Source organism: Pristiophorus japonicus, chromosome 9 (assembly GCF_044704955.1).
Source record: "Pristiophorus japonicus isolate sPriJap1 chromosome 9, sPriJap1.hap1, whole genome shotgun sequence".
In the NCBI taxonomy this organism is placed as follows: domain Eukaryota; kingdom Metazoa; phylum Chordata; class Chondrichthyes; family Pristiophoridae; genus Pristiophorus; species Pristiophorus japonicus.
The window spans coordinates 223,908,069-223,926,821 of NC_091985.1; the positions used below are offsets into that span (position 1 = coordinate 223,908,069).

Genomic DNA, 18,753 nt, shown 5'->3' on the forward strand with positions numbered 1-18,753 from the left:
GTTTGTTCTGTCAGGACAACGTGGAGTTTTACTTGGAGCTGGTGTATTTGGTCACCGCCTTTGTCCCTTCCGACACGGCGTGCTTGGCCAGCTCCCCGGGCAGCAGCAGGCGCACGGCGGTCTGGATCTCCCGGGAACTGATGGTGCGGCGCTTGTGGTAATGGGCCAGGCGGGAAGCCTCACCCGCAATGCGCTCGAAAATATCGTTCACAAACGAGTTCATGATGCCCATGGCTTTGAAGGAGATGCCGGTGTCTGGGTGAACCTGCTTCATCACTTTGTAGATGTAGATAGCATAACTCTCCTTCCTCGACTTTCGGCGCTTCTTGCCGCCCTTTGGTGGTGTTTTCTTGATGACTTTCTTGGCACCCTTTTTCGAATTTGGTTTCTTTTTTTTTTGAAATTCGTAGCCAATCGTTCCAATTCTTTGTCAAATCACAAACGCCAGAGGTCACCTTGGGCCCATTCAAGGATCACTCTGCGCCAATGCTCTTAGCCAAAAGGCCTAGAGCCACTGCACCGTTCCTGGAAGTACTGCAATACCAGGTTCGTGCCATGGAGGTGGATGGGTCAGGTCCCCCATACACCTCCGTGGAGGTGGATGGGTCAAGCCACCCCACCCACCTCCTATTTCCAAAAAAGCAAGCATATACCTTCCTGATCCAGGGAGAACCACCTTGGGGTTATGGTGGTTACCCCCCTGTCAGGTCAGTTACGCATCATCTTAGCCAAAAGGCCGAGAAGCGATAGCCGTTTCGCTTAGTACAATCCTCCATTACGGTCACTGGGTCACACTATCCTTTCTTTCCTCAGGCATCGTCTTGTTCATTCAGGCACGGATATGAAGAAAATCTTGCTCTGGGCTCGTATTATATAGGCAGCCCCACACTCCGCCCACAGCCCTATGCTAATGAGGGATGGGCGAAGACAATGACTGTGATTGGTTCATTGGCTGCGTTGTCAATTTCCATTGTTCTGTATCTCTCTGATTGGTATCTTTAAACATCCAATCAGATTTATTGCTCGCCACAATCTCAAATTCTTGAATTAGGTCAACAATTTATACTCCCGATTTATACTCCGTTCTTTATGTTTCTATTCTGCTCTCAGGCAAAAATGGTTAATGACGGCCGGACTTATGAGGAAGGTTCATTCACGTTTTTTTTCTATATATACATTCAATAATCTGAACAGCTGTGTTTGTCGATCTACATTTCTACATGTTCGAGACATTGACCGGTTTGTAACCGAGATTGCCTGAGGGTCACTTCTGATCAGGACTTGGGAGTCCTTCTATGAGGGCAATGTCTCCATCGTTTAATTCAACACCTTTCTTATCTGTCACTGCTGTAACATGGATGTAACAGTATGGATTTATGAAGGGGAAGTCATGTTTGACAAATTTGCTAGAATTTGAGGATGTCACGAACAGGGTGGATAATGGGGAAGCAGTGGATGTGGTGTATTTGGACTTCCAGAATGCATTTGACAAGGTGCCACATAAAAGGTTACTGACTGCACAAGATAAAAGTTCACGGGGTTGGGGGTAATATATTAGCATGGATAGAGGATTGGCTAACAAACAGAAACCAGAGAGTGGGGATAAATGGTTCATTCCCGGGTTGGCAATCAGTAACCAATGGGATGCCACAGGGATCAGTGCTAGGACTCCAACTATTTATGATCTATATTAATGACTTGGAAGAAGGGACCGAGTGTAACGCAGCCAAGTTTGCTGACGATACAAAGATGGGAGGAAAAGCAATGGGTGAGGAGGACACAAAAATTCTGCAAAAGGACATAGACAGGCTAAGTGAGTGAGCAAGGATTTAGCAGATGGAGTATAATATTGGAAAGTGTGAGGTCATGCTCTTTGATTTTTTTCTGCCAAAGTGCAAGTTATTATTTCAATGGAGAAAGATTGCAAAGTGCTGCAGTGCAGCGGGACCTGGGGGTACTTGTGCATGAAACACAAAAGGTTAGTATGCAGGTACAGCAAGTGATCAGGAAGGCCAATGGAATCTGGCCTTTATTGCAAAGGGGATGGAATATAAAAGCAGGGAAGTCTTGCTACAGTTGTACAGGGTATTGGTTAGGCCACACCTGGAATACTGCATGCAGTTTTGGTTTCCATATTTACAAAAGGATATACTTGCTTTGGAGGCAGTTCAGAGAAGTTTCACAAGGTTGATTCCGGAATGAGGGGGTTGACTTGAGGAAAGGTTGAGTAGGTTGAGCCTCTACTCATTGGAATTCAGAAGAATGAGAGGTGATCTTATCGAAACATATAAGATTATGAGGGGTCTTAACAAGGTGGATGCAGAGAGGATGTTTCCACTGCTAGGGGAAACTAGAACTAGAGGGCATGATCTTAGAATAAGAGGTCACCCATTTAAAACTGAGATGAGGAGAAATTTCTTCTCTGAGGATTGTGAATCTGTGGAATTCGCTGCCTCAGAGAGCTGGGACATTGAATAAATTTAAGACAGAAACAGACAGTTTTTTAATGATAAGGGAATAAGGGAATATGAGGCAGGGAAGTAGACCCAAGTCCATGATCGTATTAAATGGCGGAGCAGGCTCGAGGGGCCGTATGGCCTACATTTGCTCCTATTTCTTATGTTCTTATGTTCTTATGTTCTAACTACATTAGTTTTTTCAGTATTACCTTCATCTGGAATGCCCCGTAAATGTCTATGATTTGAAGACTAAAAGGACATTCTGTCCATCGTGCATATGCTGATTTAAAACACCTAACACTACAATATAGATCTTGGCAAAAAACATATCTATACAGAACAAAATGTAAATCAACTATCTCGCCCCCGTTCCCCAGGTCACTGCTCTCTCTGTGAGGAGGTGGGTAGCTCTGAGAAGAGTCTTTGTGTTGTGTTTGGGGGAAAGGGTCACGTTATTCAGCCGCCGAATCCATAGAGAGTGCGGCTCTGCTGTTTCAGAGCGTACACCACACCCATGGCAGTGACAGTCTTGCGCTTGGCGTGCTCAGTGTTGGTGACCGCATCCCTGATCACATTCTCCAGAAAAACCTTCAGCACCCCGCGGGTCTCCTCGTAGATCAGGCCCGAGATCCGCTTGACACGGCCACGGCGAGCCAGGCGGCGGATGGCTGGTTTAGTGATGCCCTGGATGTTATTACGGAGCACTTTATGGTGCCATTTGGCTCTGCCTTTACCCAGTCCTTTGCCTCCTTTACCTCCTCCAGTCATGATGATTCTTTACTGAAATCGCCGCTGAATGTTAATCTCTCGCCTTACCCATTGTCTGTTGAGACCACCAATGAAACGAGGGCGGAAATTCCTGTCCTCAACAGTCACACCTCGAACGATTTTTAATTTCAAAAACACCGCCAATAATTTTTTAAAGTGCGGATTATGTTAATAAATGCACCATTAGCCAAAGGTTTACAAACAGGTTTTACTTCATTTTATTTTATTCCATATTTCCCTTACTAATTCCAGGCTGTTACAATCAAAATTAAATTCGCGTTCACTGTCAATCTGTCTGTAACGGACGGCAATCAATCCTCACTGATTCTGTAACAGGACACATTCCAGCTCAAACTGTGTAAAAGTTGGGAATCACAAATCATGGATTGATCTTCCGCACAGGCGGGAGTGAGACCAGAACTGGGAGCCCTTCTGTGAAAAGGGAAGAGGGATAGAGTGTTCACACTGCTCCCATTCTGGTCTCTGTACGAACTCCCATTCTGGGTTTTTACATTGCAGGGAGTCCCGAGTTAATAAACGGATTGACCGTAACAGGAATTGAAAAATAAACTTGTAAAGGGCTTGCGAGAGAATGAGGTGACTGAAATCTGAGCCTCATTCCCTAAACAAGCTCTTAATTCCTCGGCAGGCGCTGTAAATGGGAACGAGCGACAAGGAATCGTGTTTTTAGCTTGAATGGCGGGAAATTCAACAGCGGTCCTAACGTCGAACCAGACAGTGAAGCTGCTTATGAGAATTCAAAACTAATTCCACAGCTGGAACTGCAAAGGTTCCCAAACACACTTGTTAAGGAAATAATTACAGTAAATTGAGTCTAAAGGGTGATGTGCTTTAGGTCTTTCAGAGAGGTTGTGGGTGGCTCTTAAAAGAGCCGTTGTGTTTCTGGTTTGTTCTCTCAGGACAGCGTGGAGTTTTACTGGGAGCTGGTGTACTTGGTTACCGCCTTTGTCCCTTCCGACATGGCGTGTTTGGCCAGCTCCACAGGCAGCAGCAGGCGCACGGTGGTCTGGATCTCACCGGAACTGATGGTGTCAGATTATGGTATGAGAGTGTGTATTTTATTCTGTACCTGTCTATCTCTGGTATATGAATGTGGGGTTTAACCTGTACCTGTCAGTTTCTGGTATGTGAGTGTGGGTTTAATCTGTACATATCAGTTTCTGGTATATGAGTGTGGGGTTAATCTGTACCTATCAATTTCTGGTCTATTATTGTGGGCTTTAATCTGTACCTATTAGTTTCTGGTATGCGAGTGTGGGTGATATTCTGTATCTGTCTATTTCTGGTATGAGAGAATGGTTTTCAGATGTACCTTTCAGTCTTTGATATGTGAAAGTGGGGATTAATCTGTACCTGTCAGTTCCTGGTAGTTGAGTGTTGGTTTTATCCCATAGCTGTCAGTTTCTGGTCTATGTGTGGGGTTTAATCTGTAACCATCAGTTTCTGATAAAAAGTATGTGTTTTAATCTGTACCCGTCAGTTTCTGGTCGATGAGTGTGGGTTTAATCTATACCCATCAGTTTCTGGTGTGCAAGTGTGGGTTTTATTCTGTATATTTCAGTATCTGGTATATGAATGTGATATGTTTCAATAGTGAAACAGCATTTGATCCTACCGCTCTGTGTGGCTGTAAGATTCACAATGAAACTCAGCCACTTCGGATCACTGTTGGACTGACAGCTTCTGCTGCCTGTGATAACAGGATTGAGGTCAGTTCTGTGTCTCTGCGCTCTGTGAGTGATAATGTACTTACTGTATGCGAGAAGGAGCTCCCTGCGCTTTTTCTTGTGTTCTGGGTGGAAGAAATATCATATTTATACTGGCTCAATGAAGTATTTTGCTTTGAGAATAATAATACCATAAAAATATTAGTTATGATATGGACAACTGATGGGGAAAATATAAAATAAAGTTGTAATGAATGTATATGTTTATAATAAAGTAAAGTATCTGGAGAGAGGAAACTGTGATACAAACAGTGTCCTTGTCTGACCTCACTGCAGTACAGCGGCACTCAGATTTTCCACACCAGGTGTGTAGGACGGTTCTATAGAAAGTTATCAGCATCTAGACACAACCCAAACCCAGCACTGGTCCATGAATGGGATCACCCGATTAATACAATCGAGGTTTATATCCTCCACTCCCATAGGACTACCTCTAAAATTCTGAATCACCTTCTGGATTATAACCACAGGTACCTGGGCTGTACAACAATTGTTCTCAGTTTATTGGAACCGAGTTAAGTGCCTGTGCAGTCAACAGAATGTCACAGAGCCCGGATCATGATGTATCTGAGGGAGCGACAATATATCTCTCGATCACCTTCAATACGGTTCTGGAGAACTCAACACACTGAAACAAAATTACCAAATTTGAAATGTCTACTTTCTGTCCTGGTGCCTGCAATAGATGCACTTTGTGATACTCCTCACATCCTCACTGTCAGGCTGTGTTTCCACTGTTCAATGTCCAAGAAGGGCAGACACGGTGAGATTGGGACTGAATCAGGAACATTCACTACTGGTTTGGTGACAGAAACCAGCAATGATTTGAAAGAGTGTGGTGATTAACTTTCTCTGTTACCTTACACTGTACACACACAGCCCGGGATATCCCCGCTCCCTTCCCCCACTCACTCCACGTTCCCGAACTACTTCCTGCTCCATTCTGCCTCTTACAAACAGCCCCCGATTCCCTGACACAAAGCCCATTTGCGGACACAGTCCCAACGCGATGAGCTGCTGTAAGGTGGCTGCTGTTTGCTCCCTTACTCTGGCCCAGGATATCTCCGCTCCCTGATGTGTTCAACGATTATCAGCCCAGCACAGAGGAAATGGCAGCCACTGGCAGAGTTGGGGGAGGAGAGGTCGCATGGGCCCTTCCCGTCGGTTTAAACACTGGGCGGGGAGACGAGTGGCCGGGGGTGGGGGGGGAGCAGGCAAATATTTCAATGCTCGAGTGTGAAGTTTGGAGGTGGATCTGGAAGCTCAGAGGCCGCTGTCTCTGCTCAATCTGTCACCCTGTATAGTTCAGACTATGGGATGTGAGTGTGTGTTTTACACTGTGCAGTTCAGACTATGGGATGTGAATGTGTGCTTTACAGTGTATCGTTCAGACTATGGGATGTGAGTGTGGGTTTTACACTGTATAGTTCAGACTATGGGATGTGAGTGTGTGTTTTATACTGTATAGTTCAGACTATGGGATGTGAGTGTGGGTTTTACACTGTATAGTTCAGACTATGTGATGCGAGTGTGTGTTTTACACTGTATAATTCAGACTATGGGATGTGAGTGTGTGTTAAATTTTACATGAATCAAAAAGCAGGATGTTTAAAAGAGGAGAGACTAGCAAATATAGTTATTCAGGGGGATTTGAGTGTCATTGTACACAAATCACATATAGTTAACTTGCAGCTACTGCAAGCAATTAGGAAGGTAAAGGATATGTTGGCCTTTATTACAAGGGGTTTGGAGTATAAGAGTAAAGAAATGTGGCTGCAATTATGTAGGGCTTTGGTGAGACCACACCTGGATTACTGGGCACAGTTTTGGTCTCATTGCCTAAGGAAGGATATTAGAGGGGGTGCAACATTGAATCCTGGGATAGGGAGATTGAGTGAAATGCACCTATACACTCTGGAGTTTAGAAGAATGAGAGCTGAGCTCATTGAAACCTAAAAAAAATCTTAGAAGTCTTGGCAGGGTAGATGCTGTGAGGATGTTTCCCTTTGCTGGATAGTATCGATCTAGGGGTCATAGTCTCAGGATAAGGGATTGGACACTTAGGACTGAGATGAGGAGCAATGTATTCACTCAGAGGGATGTGAATCTTTGGAATTCTATACACATAGGTCTGAGACAGTCAGTCATTGAGTATATTCAAGACAGAGAACAAAGGGAATCAAGGGAAATGGGTATCAGGCAGGAGTTCAGGGTGAAGTTCAGCCATGAATGTAATGAATTGTGGAGCAGGCTCGAGCGGCCTTACAGCCTACTATTTCTTATTCTCTTACAGCTGTCAGTATCTGCTACGTGAGTGTTGTTCTTTCTTCAGTTTTTGGTGGGCAAAAGTGGGTTTTATTATACACCATGTCAGCTTCTGGAATGTGACTGCAAGTTCCACTCTATTTTTGCCTGTCTCCGGGATGTGAGTGTGGATTTTACTCTGTACCTGTCGGTCTCTGGTATGTCAATGTGGGTATTATCCTGTACCTGTCAGTTTCTCGTATGTGATTGGGGATTTATTCTGTACTTGTCAGTTTCTGTTATGTGAGTTTTATTCTGTACCTGTTATTTTCTGAATTTGTAACATGGGTTTTCCTCTGTACCTGCCAGTTTCTGGGATGTGAGTGTTAAGTTTTTGTCTGTACCTGTCTGTTTCCGGTATAGGAATGTAGGTAAAACTATGTAGTTCTCAGTCTCTGGGATGTGAGTGTGCGTTTTACTCTGTATCAGTCACGTCTTTGGTATGTGAGTGGGTTTTATTCTATAGCTGTCTTTCTCTGCTATGCGAGTGTGATTTTACACTTTATCATTCAGACTCTGGTATGTGAGTGGGGTTTTATTCTGTACCTGTCATTTTCTCGTATGTTAACGTGGGCTTTAATCAGTACCTGGCAGTTTCTGATATGCGAGAGTGGATTTTAGCCTGTATCTGTCAGTTTATGATATCTGAGAGTGGGTATCTCTCATTGTCTTTTATGTAAGTGTAAGTTTTACTCTGTATAGCTAAGTCTCGGATATGGGAGTGCAGAATTTACTCTATAGCTGTCTGTCTGTGTGATGCAAGTGTGGATTTTACTCTGTATCTGTTAGTCTCTGATGTGAGAGTGAGAGTTTTACTCTGTATCTGTCAGTTTCTGGTATGCAAGTATGGTTTTCCTCTATCATTCAGGCTCTGGGATGAAAGTGAGAGTTTTACTCTGTATGTTAATATCTGCGATGTGAGTCTGGGTTGTACTCTGCAACTTTCATTTTCTCAAATCTGAGTTGGGTTTTATTTTGTCCCTGTCAGTTTCTAGTATATGAATAGGGGTTTTAATCTGTACCTGTCAGTTTCTGCTGTGATAGTGCTGCTTTTGTGCTGTATCTGTCAGTTTCTGATGTGTGAGTCTGTTTTAATCTGTACCTGTTAGGCTGTGGGATGTGAGCGTGTGTTTGACTCTGCATCGGTCAGTGTCTTTTATGTGGCTGTTGATTTTGCTCTGTAGCTGTCACTCTCTGGGGTGTGAATGTGGGTTTGACTCTGTAGCTGTCATTTTCTCATGTGTGAGTGTGTCATAGACTGTATGTGTCACTCTCTGTGGTGTGAGTGTGGGCTTTACTCTGTATCTGTCAGTCTTTGGAATGTGAGTTTGGTTTTAATCTTTACCTGTCAGTTTCTGGTATGTGTCTGTTGTTGTTACTCTCCAATTGTGAGTTTCCAGGATGTGATTGTGTATTTTAATCAGTACCTGCCAGTTTCTTGTACAGGAGTGTGGATATTAGTCATATCTTCCAGTCTCTGGTATGTGAGTGTGTGTTTTACTTTATAGCTGTCTGACTCTGGGATGCAAGTGTGTATTTTATTCTGTATCGGCTGGTTTACAGAATGTATTAACAAAAACTGAGAGGTACAGAATAAAAGTTATGTGAATATCCATTTTACTCTGCACCAGTCACTTTTCGATATGTGAGTGTGGATTTTAACCGATATCTGCCAGTCAGTCAGTGTGTTACCATATGTGATTGTGATTCAATCTCAATCCGTCATTCACTGTGCCCGAGAGTATGTATCATTCTGTCTCTCTCAGTCCCTGGCACTGTTTGTAGGTGTGGAATCCATTCTGTGTCTCTCAGTCCCTGGCACTGTGTGTGGGTGTGGGGTCCATTCTGTGTCTCTCAGTCCCTGGGACTGTATGTAGGTGTGGGGTCCATTCTGTGTCTCAGTCCCTGGCACTGTTTGTAGGTGTGGGATCCATTCTGTGTCTCTCAGTCCCCGGCACTGTTTGTGGGTGTGGGGTTCACTATGTCTCTGTTAGAATGGTGATGTGTATGAGTCCGAGAGTTATTATGTAATTGACAGTCTCTTGTTGTCAGCTATTCTTGCTGTGTGACTGTTGGATTCTGTTCCTTCTTTCGGCCTATGCTAGTTTGAGATTATCTGTGATTATCTCAGGAGGAGGTTTGGTTCAGTCCATTACCTCCGTTTCTCTGCTCTTGTATGTTAGTTGCTGGGTTTGAGAGTCAGTGTACAGACCCCATTGTGGATTGACACCGTGTCAGTCAGTCCTTGTGTGTGAGTAAGGGAGTGAAAATGGATCTGCCTCTCAGAGCGTTATGTTTGGACTTTGAAACAACATCTTATTGTACTGTTCCAAGTGACTGTGGGATTCATAATGTAACTCTGGGATTCGGATCACTGTGGGACTAGACAGCTTCTGCTACCTGTGACAATATGATTGAGGTCAGTTCTGTGTCTCTGCGCTCTGTGAGTGATAATGTACTGACTGTGTGTGAGAAGGAGCTGCCTGCACTGTTCCTTGTGTTCCAGGTGGCGGAAAGATCACATTTATTCTGGGGGTGAAGTAATTTGCTGAGAATAATAATATGAGAAAAATATTAGGTACAAGTCATGGACAGGTGCTTGTAGACTATAACAATAAAGTTATAATTAATGTGTTTCTTTATAATAAAGTAAAGTATCTGGAGAGAGGAATGCGCGATACAAACAGTGACATTGTCTGACCTCACTGCAGTACAGCGGCACTCAGATACTCTCATCATCATCATCATAGGCGGTCCCTCGAACCAGGATGACTTGCTTCCACGTGAGCTCACAGATGTTTCAATGAAGGACCTGATATTCCAATCCTGACTCCAATTGAAAGGGTGGAAGATGCCTGTGCGTGGATTTTTTTAACGTGTGGTGACCATTGCACATCAGCCACCACACAGGCTTGACAGAGCTAGGACTTTATCCAGTGGCAAGGGTTGACCAGGACTGGCGACCTGCTCGGCTGCACAGACCTAGTGCGCACAGACCCAGTGTGGGCTGGCCTGTGCTGCCCCTGGGCCATCAGCTCTTCTGGGCCCTGTACCCTCATTCGCCACACCTCCGTCACAATCTAACGCCGCTCCTCCGCCACAAACATTTGCCGCACCTCCGCCATGATCTCCCACCGCACATCCACACCAAACATTCGCCGAACCTCCGCCACGATCACCCACCGAATCTCAGCCACGATCCCTCAATGCCCCTCCACCTCGATCACTCACCACACCTCCGCCACGACCATGAGCAGAGGAGCGGGACGGTCGTGGTGGAGGTGTGGTGAGTGATCAGATTCACCACACCAGCTGTGTCAGACGGTTCTATCATCAGTTATCAGCATCCAGACACAACCCAAACCCAGCACTGGTCCATGAATGGGAACACCCGATTGGCACAGTCCAGCTTTACATCTCCCACTTCCATGGGACAATCTGTAAAATTCTGAATCGCTTCCTGGATTATAACCACAGATATCTGGGCTGTACAACAATTGTTTTCAGTCTAATGAAACAGAGCTGAGAGCCTATACAGTTAACAGAATGTCACAGATGTATCTGAGGGAGCGACAATGTATCTCTCGATCACCTGCAACACGGTTCTAGAGAATTCAACGCACCGAAACAAAATAACCGATTATTGAAATGTCTCCTGTCACACTCCTCTCCTGGTGCCTGCAATAGATGCACTTTGTGACACTCCTCAGTCAGGCTGTGTTTCCACTGTTCAATGTCCAAGAACAACAGACACTGAGATTGGAACTGAATCAGTAACATTGACTACTGATTTGGGGAAAGAAAGCAGCACTGATTTGAAAGAGCGAGGTGATTTACTTTCTCTGTTACCTTACACTGTACACACACAGCCCGAGAATGGCCTCTCCCTTCCCCCACTCACTCCATGTTCCAGAACTAATTCCTGCTCCACACCACCTCTTACAGACAGCCCCCGACTGCCGCTGAACTTACCCCGACTCAAAGCCCATCTGTGGACACAGTGCTAATGTGATGAGCTGCTGTAAGGAGGCTGCTGTTTGCTCCCTTACTCGGGCCCGGGATATCTCCGCTTCCTGATGTGTTCAACGATCATCAGCCCAGTACAGAGGAAACGGCAGCCGCTTACAGAGCTGGGGGAGGGGAGCTCACATGGGCCCTTCCCGTCGGTTTAAACACTAGGCGGTGAGAGGGGGGAGCAGCATGTATTTAGTGCATGCTCAGACCATCTTTTTGTCACTATTTAAATCAGCAAAAATGGGATTGTTTCACAAGTTGCTTTTATCACTAATTAAATGGGCCACATTGAGAGAATTTTAATTATAATCCGAATTACCAACAAAATGATTCGGTGAGCCGGACACTGGAGTGGGATTTCCTAGAGAGTTTTACTCTTTCCGTCAGTCTCTGGTGTGTGAGTTTGTCCCTGTCAGGGACTGTGATAGGGGACTATGGGTTTTACTTGCTGCATATTATTGTTCTGATAACTGGGTGTGGGTTTTATTCTGTACCTGTCAGTCTCTGCTATGTGAGTGTGTGTTTTATTCTGTATCTCTTAGTTTCTGCTATGTGAGTGTGGGTTTAATTCTGTTCCTATCAGTTTATGCTATGGGAATGTGGGTTTAATTCTGTACCTGTCAGTCTCTGCTATGTGAGTGCGGGTTTTACTCTACCTGTCAGCTTCTAGTATGAGAGTGTAGGTTTTTTTTGTACCCGTCAATCTCTGGAATGTGAGTTTGGGTTTATTCTATTTTAACCTGTCTATGAAACCTGCTCCCTCGCGGCATAGGTGTCCTCTGGAAATAAACTCAGCAGATCAGTACGTGTCGCTTGCCGATTATTCAAAAGTTTCAGATAAATGCACAAAATGACCAAACTGCTTCAAAAGCAGACACAGGCTGTCAAAAATAATGGAAAACAAGGCCCAGTAGATTTAGAGAGAGAGCTCGGGCTTGTGGGAATCCATCACTGGATCGTTCACATAAGCCGAGTGGATTAATTTGGTGATAGTACGAATTCACTGGTAGGTATTCGGTGAGTAAGGTAAATAATCACCAGATTGGAATATAGCTTTTTCTTGTAACATCACAGATAAGTGGATTGCAAGCAGGGTGGAGGAATTTGGTGATAGTAGGAATTCATTGCAAATTATTGACCTGGTTAGGAAATTGACTGAGCTGTAGGAGACAGAGGGTAGGGACAAAGGTTGGTTCTCAAGTTGGCAGGATGTGGTGTCCCACAGGGATCTGTGTTGGGGATTCAACTATCCCTAGTATTTATTAATGACTTAGTTGATGGCAATAGAAAGTCATATATCTAAATTTGCCGCTGACACAAAAAAAAGATGGCATTGCAGGCAGTGTAGTTGAAAGCATCAAATTTCAAAGGGATAGCGATAGATTAAGTTAATGGGCAAAACTGCGTCAAATCGATTTCAATGTAGACAAATGTGAGGTCATCCACTTTGGACCTAAAAAGGATACAAGAGGGTACTTTCTAAATGGTAAAAAGCTAAAAACAGTGGAGGTCCACAGAGACTTGGGAGTCCAGGTACAGAGATCATTAAAATGTCATGAACAAGTACAGAAAATAATCAGAAAGGCTGATGGAACGCTGGTTTTTACATCTAGAGCACTAGAATACTAGGGGGTAGAGGTTATGCTGCAGCTATACAAAGCCCTGGTTAGCCAACACCTGGAGCATTGTGAGCAGTTCTGGGCACCATGCCTTAGGAAGGTTATATTGGCCTTGGAGCGAGTGCAGCGTAGATTTACCACAATGATACTTGGACTCCAAGATTTAAGGTATGAGGAAAAATTACACAAATTAGGGCTGTATCCCCGAGAATTTAGGTTAAGGGCTGATCTGATCGAAGTTTAAGATATTAAACGGAACAGATGGGGTAGAGAGAGAGAAACTATTTCGCTGGTTGGGGATTCTAGGACTCGGGACAGTCTAAAAATTAGAGCCAGAACTTTTAGCAGTGAAATGAGGGAACACATTTATACATAATGGGTGGTAGAAGTTTGGAACTTGCTTCCTCAAACACCAATTGATGCTAGGTCAGTTGTTAATTTTAAATCGGAGATTGATAGCTGTTTGTTAACTAAAGGTATTAAAGGATCTGATCAAAGGTGGGTATATGGAGTAAGGTCACAGATCAGCCATCATCTCATTGAATGGGGGAATAGGCCCGAGGGGCTCAATGGCCTACTCCTGTTCCTATGGAGCAGTTGCCAGGACCGGTGAAATAATCCAAATAGAGATTCATTTGCTGAGACTCTGCAGCAGTTGTTTTCTGCTGTTAAATACCAGAATCAAATTGATCAGAATGCACCAATTGAAACAGAAAATCAGCACTTTCTGGGGAGGTGAATGGCCGAGACACATTGATACTGAACTGCATTTAGTGAGCAACAGAACAAGGAGGAAGAGACAATCTCACACAGACACATACACACACGTAGAGACATACCCACAGAAGCACATACACAAGCACGTACACATTCATATATCAAAATATATACATAAACACATACACAGCTACAAAGATTGACACACATACACTTCTCTAACGGCGAGAAGCTAGGAGCTGTGGATGAGCAGAGATTTTTCGGGGGAGGGGTATAAAAGGATACGGAGGTAAAGCAGGTGGAAGGAGTTGAGAATGTGAATAGAAGAGTTGTGAATGTGTCAGTTGAATAGGATCATGGGAAGATGGCTAAAAGAAAATGTCAAGCTGAGATATTTGCAATGTCGACACAAAAAGGGGTTACTCAGAGTTGTGGTCAAACACGAGTTACGCAAAAAGCAAAGTCAGGCATGAGTCAGACGAGGGGCTGCTAATAACCAGCCATAAAATAGGGAAATGCTATGTAAAATCGAAACTATAAACACATCCCTGGAGCCCGCCCTATTTGGAGAGTTGTTAGCCTGCAATTGGGTATGCTATTGGGGGAAGTCGACCAATGATTGTATAAACTGAGTGTCACTCAAATACGTTCTGCTGTAACAATGTATAAATATTGAGCTTTTGTACTGTTACGGGCCTTGTCAGGAGAGAGGTGGACAGGCTCAAATCGAGGGTGTTCCCTTTATATTAACAGGTCCCGGCCGGAGAATCTCTAATAAAGGTCTTATGTTGCTAAGACTAAAAGTGTTCGTGTGTCAGTGAATTCGCTGAAACAGATTGAAGGGAAAAGAATCCAGTATCTACAGAGTTAAGAGACAGATCAGCCCTGATCTCACTGAATGGGGGAACAGGCTCGAGGAACTGAATGGCCTGTTCCTGTTCCGATGTTCCTTCCTCCAGTTTATCTCCAGTGTCACTATCAAGCACTCCCAGGGCACATCCTCATTACCTTGGCATTACTACTGTCACTCTGTCCCCAGCCCGACTCCAGACCATTTCTGTTCCTGAATTTATAAACTAGGAAAATGTAGAAACGATAAATCCTCAGGACTGGATGAATTGCATCCGCGCAAACTAAACCATGCAAAGGAAGAGCGCATCGAGAGAATTGTGTTCAGTTCTGGACCTCACGAATGATGTATTAGCTTTGGCGGGTGTGCAGCACAGATTCAGCAGATTGATACCGGGGCTAAAAGGATTAAATTATGAGGGCAGGTGGCATAGACAAGTCTTTTACTTCCTTGAAGATAGAAAATGAAGGATGATATCATTGACACGTTTAAGATGATAGAGAGATACTATTTCATCTGGTGGGAGAGTCCAGAACAAGGGGAATAAACTTAAAAGTTAAAGCTAGGCCATTCAGGAGTGAGGCCAGAATGCACTTCTTCACACAAAGGTCAGTCGCAATCTGGAAATCTCTCCCCCAAAAAGCTGGAGCTCAACTGAAACATTCAAGACTCAGACTGACTGATTTTTGTTAGGTTGGGTTCTGTGTCTGTATATTGACACACAAAGACAAACACACACACAAACATGCTGAAACACACACATGGGTGAAGGGTGTAGGTGGACTGAAAGGGATTAAGCAGACTTTTAAAGGCACTTGTTCGTCAGTCCATCTGCCAATTTCGGGCCTGGTTTGGTACAAATCTGACCTCTCACCAAGGACTCTGTTTGAACTCACCACATTCATTTTACACAAGTCCTTCAGATTGGTAGGGGTGAAAGGTCAGTATTTTGACCCTTTGTGATACCCAGCTCATTGCTGAAGATTGTTTCGAGTGCTGTACCATGTCTTTTCAGAATTCACTATAAAATTACATCGTATTTACTTCACAGAAACAGGCCGTTCTGCCCAACATGTTCATGATGGTGTTTATGCTCCACACGAGCATTCTCTCACCTTAGTTCACCTCACCCTATCATATCCTTCTATTCCTTTCTCTCTCATGTACGTATCTAGCTTCCCCTTAAAGGCGCTCAGCTATTCACCTTAACTCCACGTGCTAGCAAGCTCTACATTCTAACCACTCTCTGGGTAAAGAGGTTTCTCCTGAATTTCTTATTGGATTTATTAGTGACTATCTTATATTTAGTTCCTAGTTTTGGACTCCTCACACGTGGTAACATCTTCTCTACATCTACCCTAACAAACAGCTTCTTAATTATAAAGATCTCTATGAGCCTTCTCTTTTCTAGAGAAAGAGCCCCAGCATATTCAGCCATTCTGGATACTTATAACCTCTCACTTCTGGTGTCATCCTTGGAAATCTTTTTTGCAACAGCCACAGTGCCTGTATATCTTTTTCATAATATGGAGACCAAAACTGAACACAGTATTCCAAGTGTGGTCTAATCAAGTTCTATATATGTTTAACAAAACTTCTCTGCTTTGTAATTCTCTTACTCTAGAAATGAGACCCAGTGCTTTATTTACATTTCCATTGCCTTGTTAACCTGCTTTTAATGATTTGTGCATCTGTTCCCCTCGATCACTGGTGGGCAAAATACAGCCCATGGGCCATATCTGGCCCAAGACATTCTATCCGTCCTGCTGGATGGGACAGAAATAGAACACGAGCCAGATCTCGAGCTGCACATTCGTCTATCCATTTTCACTTCTCATGAGTCAGAGACAGACCCGAACTGCAGCCAAGGAAAAAACATAGTAATACTTCATTTAAATTAATAATTCGCCAAAGCGATTCTCTCTGGCCCGATCTTAAAAAGGATCCGTTGAGTAATTCTAGGCGCCAATGGCAGACATCAGTACCCAGAATGCACTGCGTACTAGAATATGCCCTATGCAATTTAGAGTGGAGTCATGGCTGCTCATCTCCACAAATCTTTTACCGAAGAAAGTGACTGGCGCTGCATCTTTCTTCTCCCGGTACAATGGCAGGGGAGTTCTCATCTTGCACAAATTGGGACGGCATTAGTAATCTTTGCAGAGGGACATAATGATGACTGAGGTGGGAAAATGATGCTGATATAGGCTCTAAAGGGGCTACAGTTCTATTTCACAGCACTGATTTACAGAGACCAGAAGATACCACAACATTTTCAACTTTTATCTTTGATTCGGTCCAAGTCAGCATGGATTATGAAAGAGAAATCATGCTTGAGAAATCGTCTAGAATTGTTTGAGGATGTAACTAGTAGAATGGACAAGAGAGAGCCTGTGGATGTGGCGTATTTAGACTTTCAAAAGGCTTTTGACAAGGTCCCACTCAAGAGATTAGTGTGCAAAATTAAAGTACATGGTATTGGGGGTAATGTACTGATGTGGTTGGCAGACAGGAAGCAAAGAGTAGGAATAAACAGGTCTTTTCAGAATGGCAGGCAGTGACTAGTGGGGTACCGCAAGGTTCAGTGCTGGGACCCCAGTTATTTACAATATACATTAATGATTTAGACGAAGGAATTGAATGTAACATCTCCAAGTTTGCAGATTACACTAAGCTGGGTGGCAGTGTGAGCTATGAGGAGGATGCTAAGAGGCTGCAGGGTGACTTGGACAGGTTAGGTAAGTGGGCAAATACATGGCAGATGCGATATAATGTAGATAAATGTTTGGTGGTAAAAACAGGAAGGCAGATTATCTGAATTATGACAGGTTAGTAAAAGGGGAGGTGCAACGAGACCTGGGTTTCATGGTACATCAGTCATTGAAAGTTGGCATACACGTACAGCAGGCGGTGAAGAAGGCAAATGGCATGTTGGCCTTCATAGCGAGAGGATTTGTGTATAGGAGCAGAGAGGTCTTACTATAGTTGTTCAGGGCCTTGGTGAGGCCACACCTTGAATATTGTGTACAGTTTTGTTCTCCTAATCTGAGGAAAGACATTCTTGCTATTGAGGGAGTGCAGCGAAGGTTCACCAGACTGATTCCTGGGCTGACAGGACTGACATATGAAGAAAGACTGGATCGACTAGGCTTATATTCAATGAAATTTAGAAGAATGATAGGGGATCTCATAGAAACATATAAAATTCTGACGGGATTGGACAGGTTAGATGCAGGAAGAATGTTCCCGATGTTAGGGAAGTCCAGAACCAGGGGTCATAGTCTAAGGATAAGGAGTAAGCCATTTAGGACCGAGATGAGAAGAAACTTCTTCACTCAGAGAGTTGTGAGCATGTGGAATTATCTACCACAGGAAGTTGTTGAGGCCAGTTCGTTAGATATATTCAAAAGGGAATGAGATGTGGCCCTTACGGCTAAAGGGATCAAGGGGTATGGAGAGAAAGCAGGAATGGGGTACTGAAGTGCATGATTATAATGAATGGTGGTGCAGGCTCGAAGGGCCGAACAGCCTACTCCTGCACCTATTTTCTATGTTTCTATGTTTCATTTATAAGCAGTACCGGATACAAGTTGTGTATGTAAGATAGCATCTGACTACTACATGAATTTATGTTTATGCAATGTTTTATTTTTTTGTGCACGGTCCCTTTAAATGTGCTGCACAGCCGGGCACGATGCAGCTGCACATGCGCAGTGTCTCTTCCAGTGGCAGGAGCTGGGGATCAGTCTGTGCGGGACCCAGCGATTGGTGGAATATTGGTAGGCGGCACTCAACAGCTCACCAAAACTTTGTTAAGTGGCCCTCCAGCCCAAATAATTGACCCCCCTGCCCTAGATCTCTTTGCTCCTCAACACCATTTAGATACTTTTTTCCCGAAAATGGAGTACTTGCATTTATATTGCACCTTTCACCACCACCACACATCTCAAAACAAAGCTTTAAAGCAAATGAAGTACTTTTGGAGCGTAGTCATTGTTGTAATGTGGGAAACTCAGCACCAATTTGCACACAGCAAGCTCCCACAAACAGCAATGTGGTGAGAACATAAGAAATAGGAGCAGGAGTAGGCCATTCGGCCCATTGAGCCTGCTCCGCCATTCAATAAGATCATGGCTGTTCTGATCATGGACTCAGCTCCACTTCCCCGCCCGCTCCCTGTAACCCTGTATTCCCTTATCACTCAAAAATCTGTCTATCTCCACCTTAAAGATATTCAAAGACCCAGCCTCCACAGCTCTCTGGGGCAGAGAATG

General features: G+C 44.1%; 1 protein-coding gene and 1 pseudogene across 1 annotated transcript in view; both read right to left on the reverse strand.

Moving 5' to 3' along the window:
- The window catches only part of LOC139273780 (zinc finger protein 664-like), a 92,024-nt gene that overhangs the window by 39,493 nt on the left and 33,778 nt on the right, over positions 1-18,753 (reverse strand). The gene's annotated exons all lie outside the window — the stretch shown is intronic.
- LOC139274351 (U2 spliceosomal RNA) lies at positions 510-748 on the reverse strand (annotated as a pseudogene).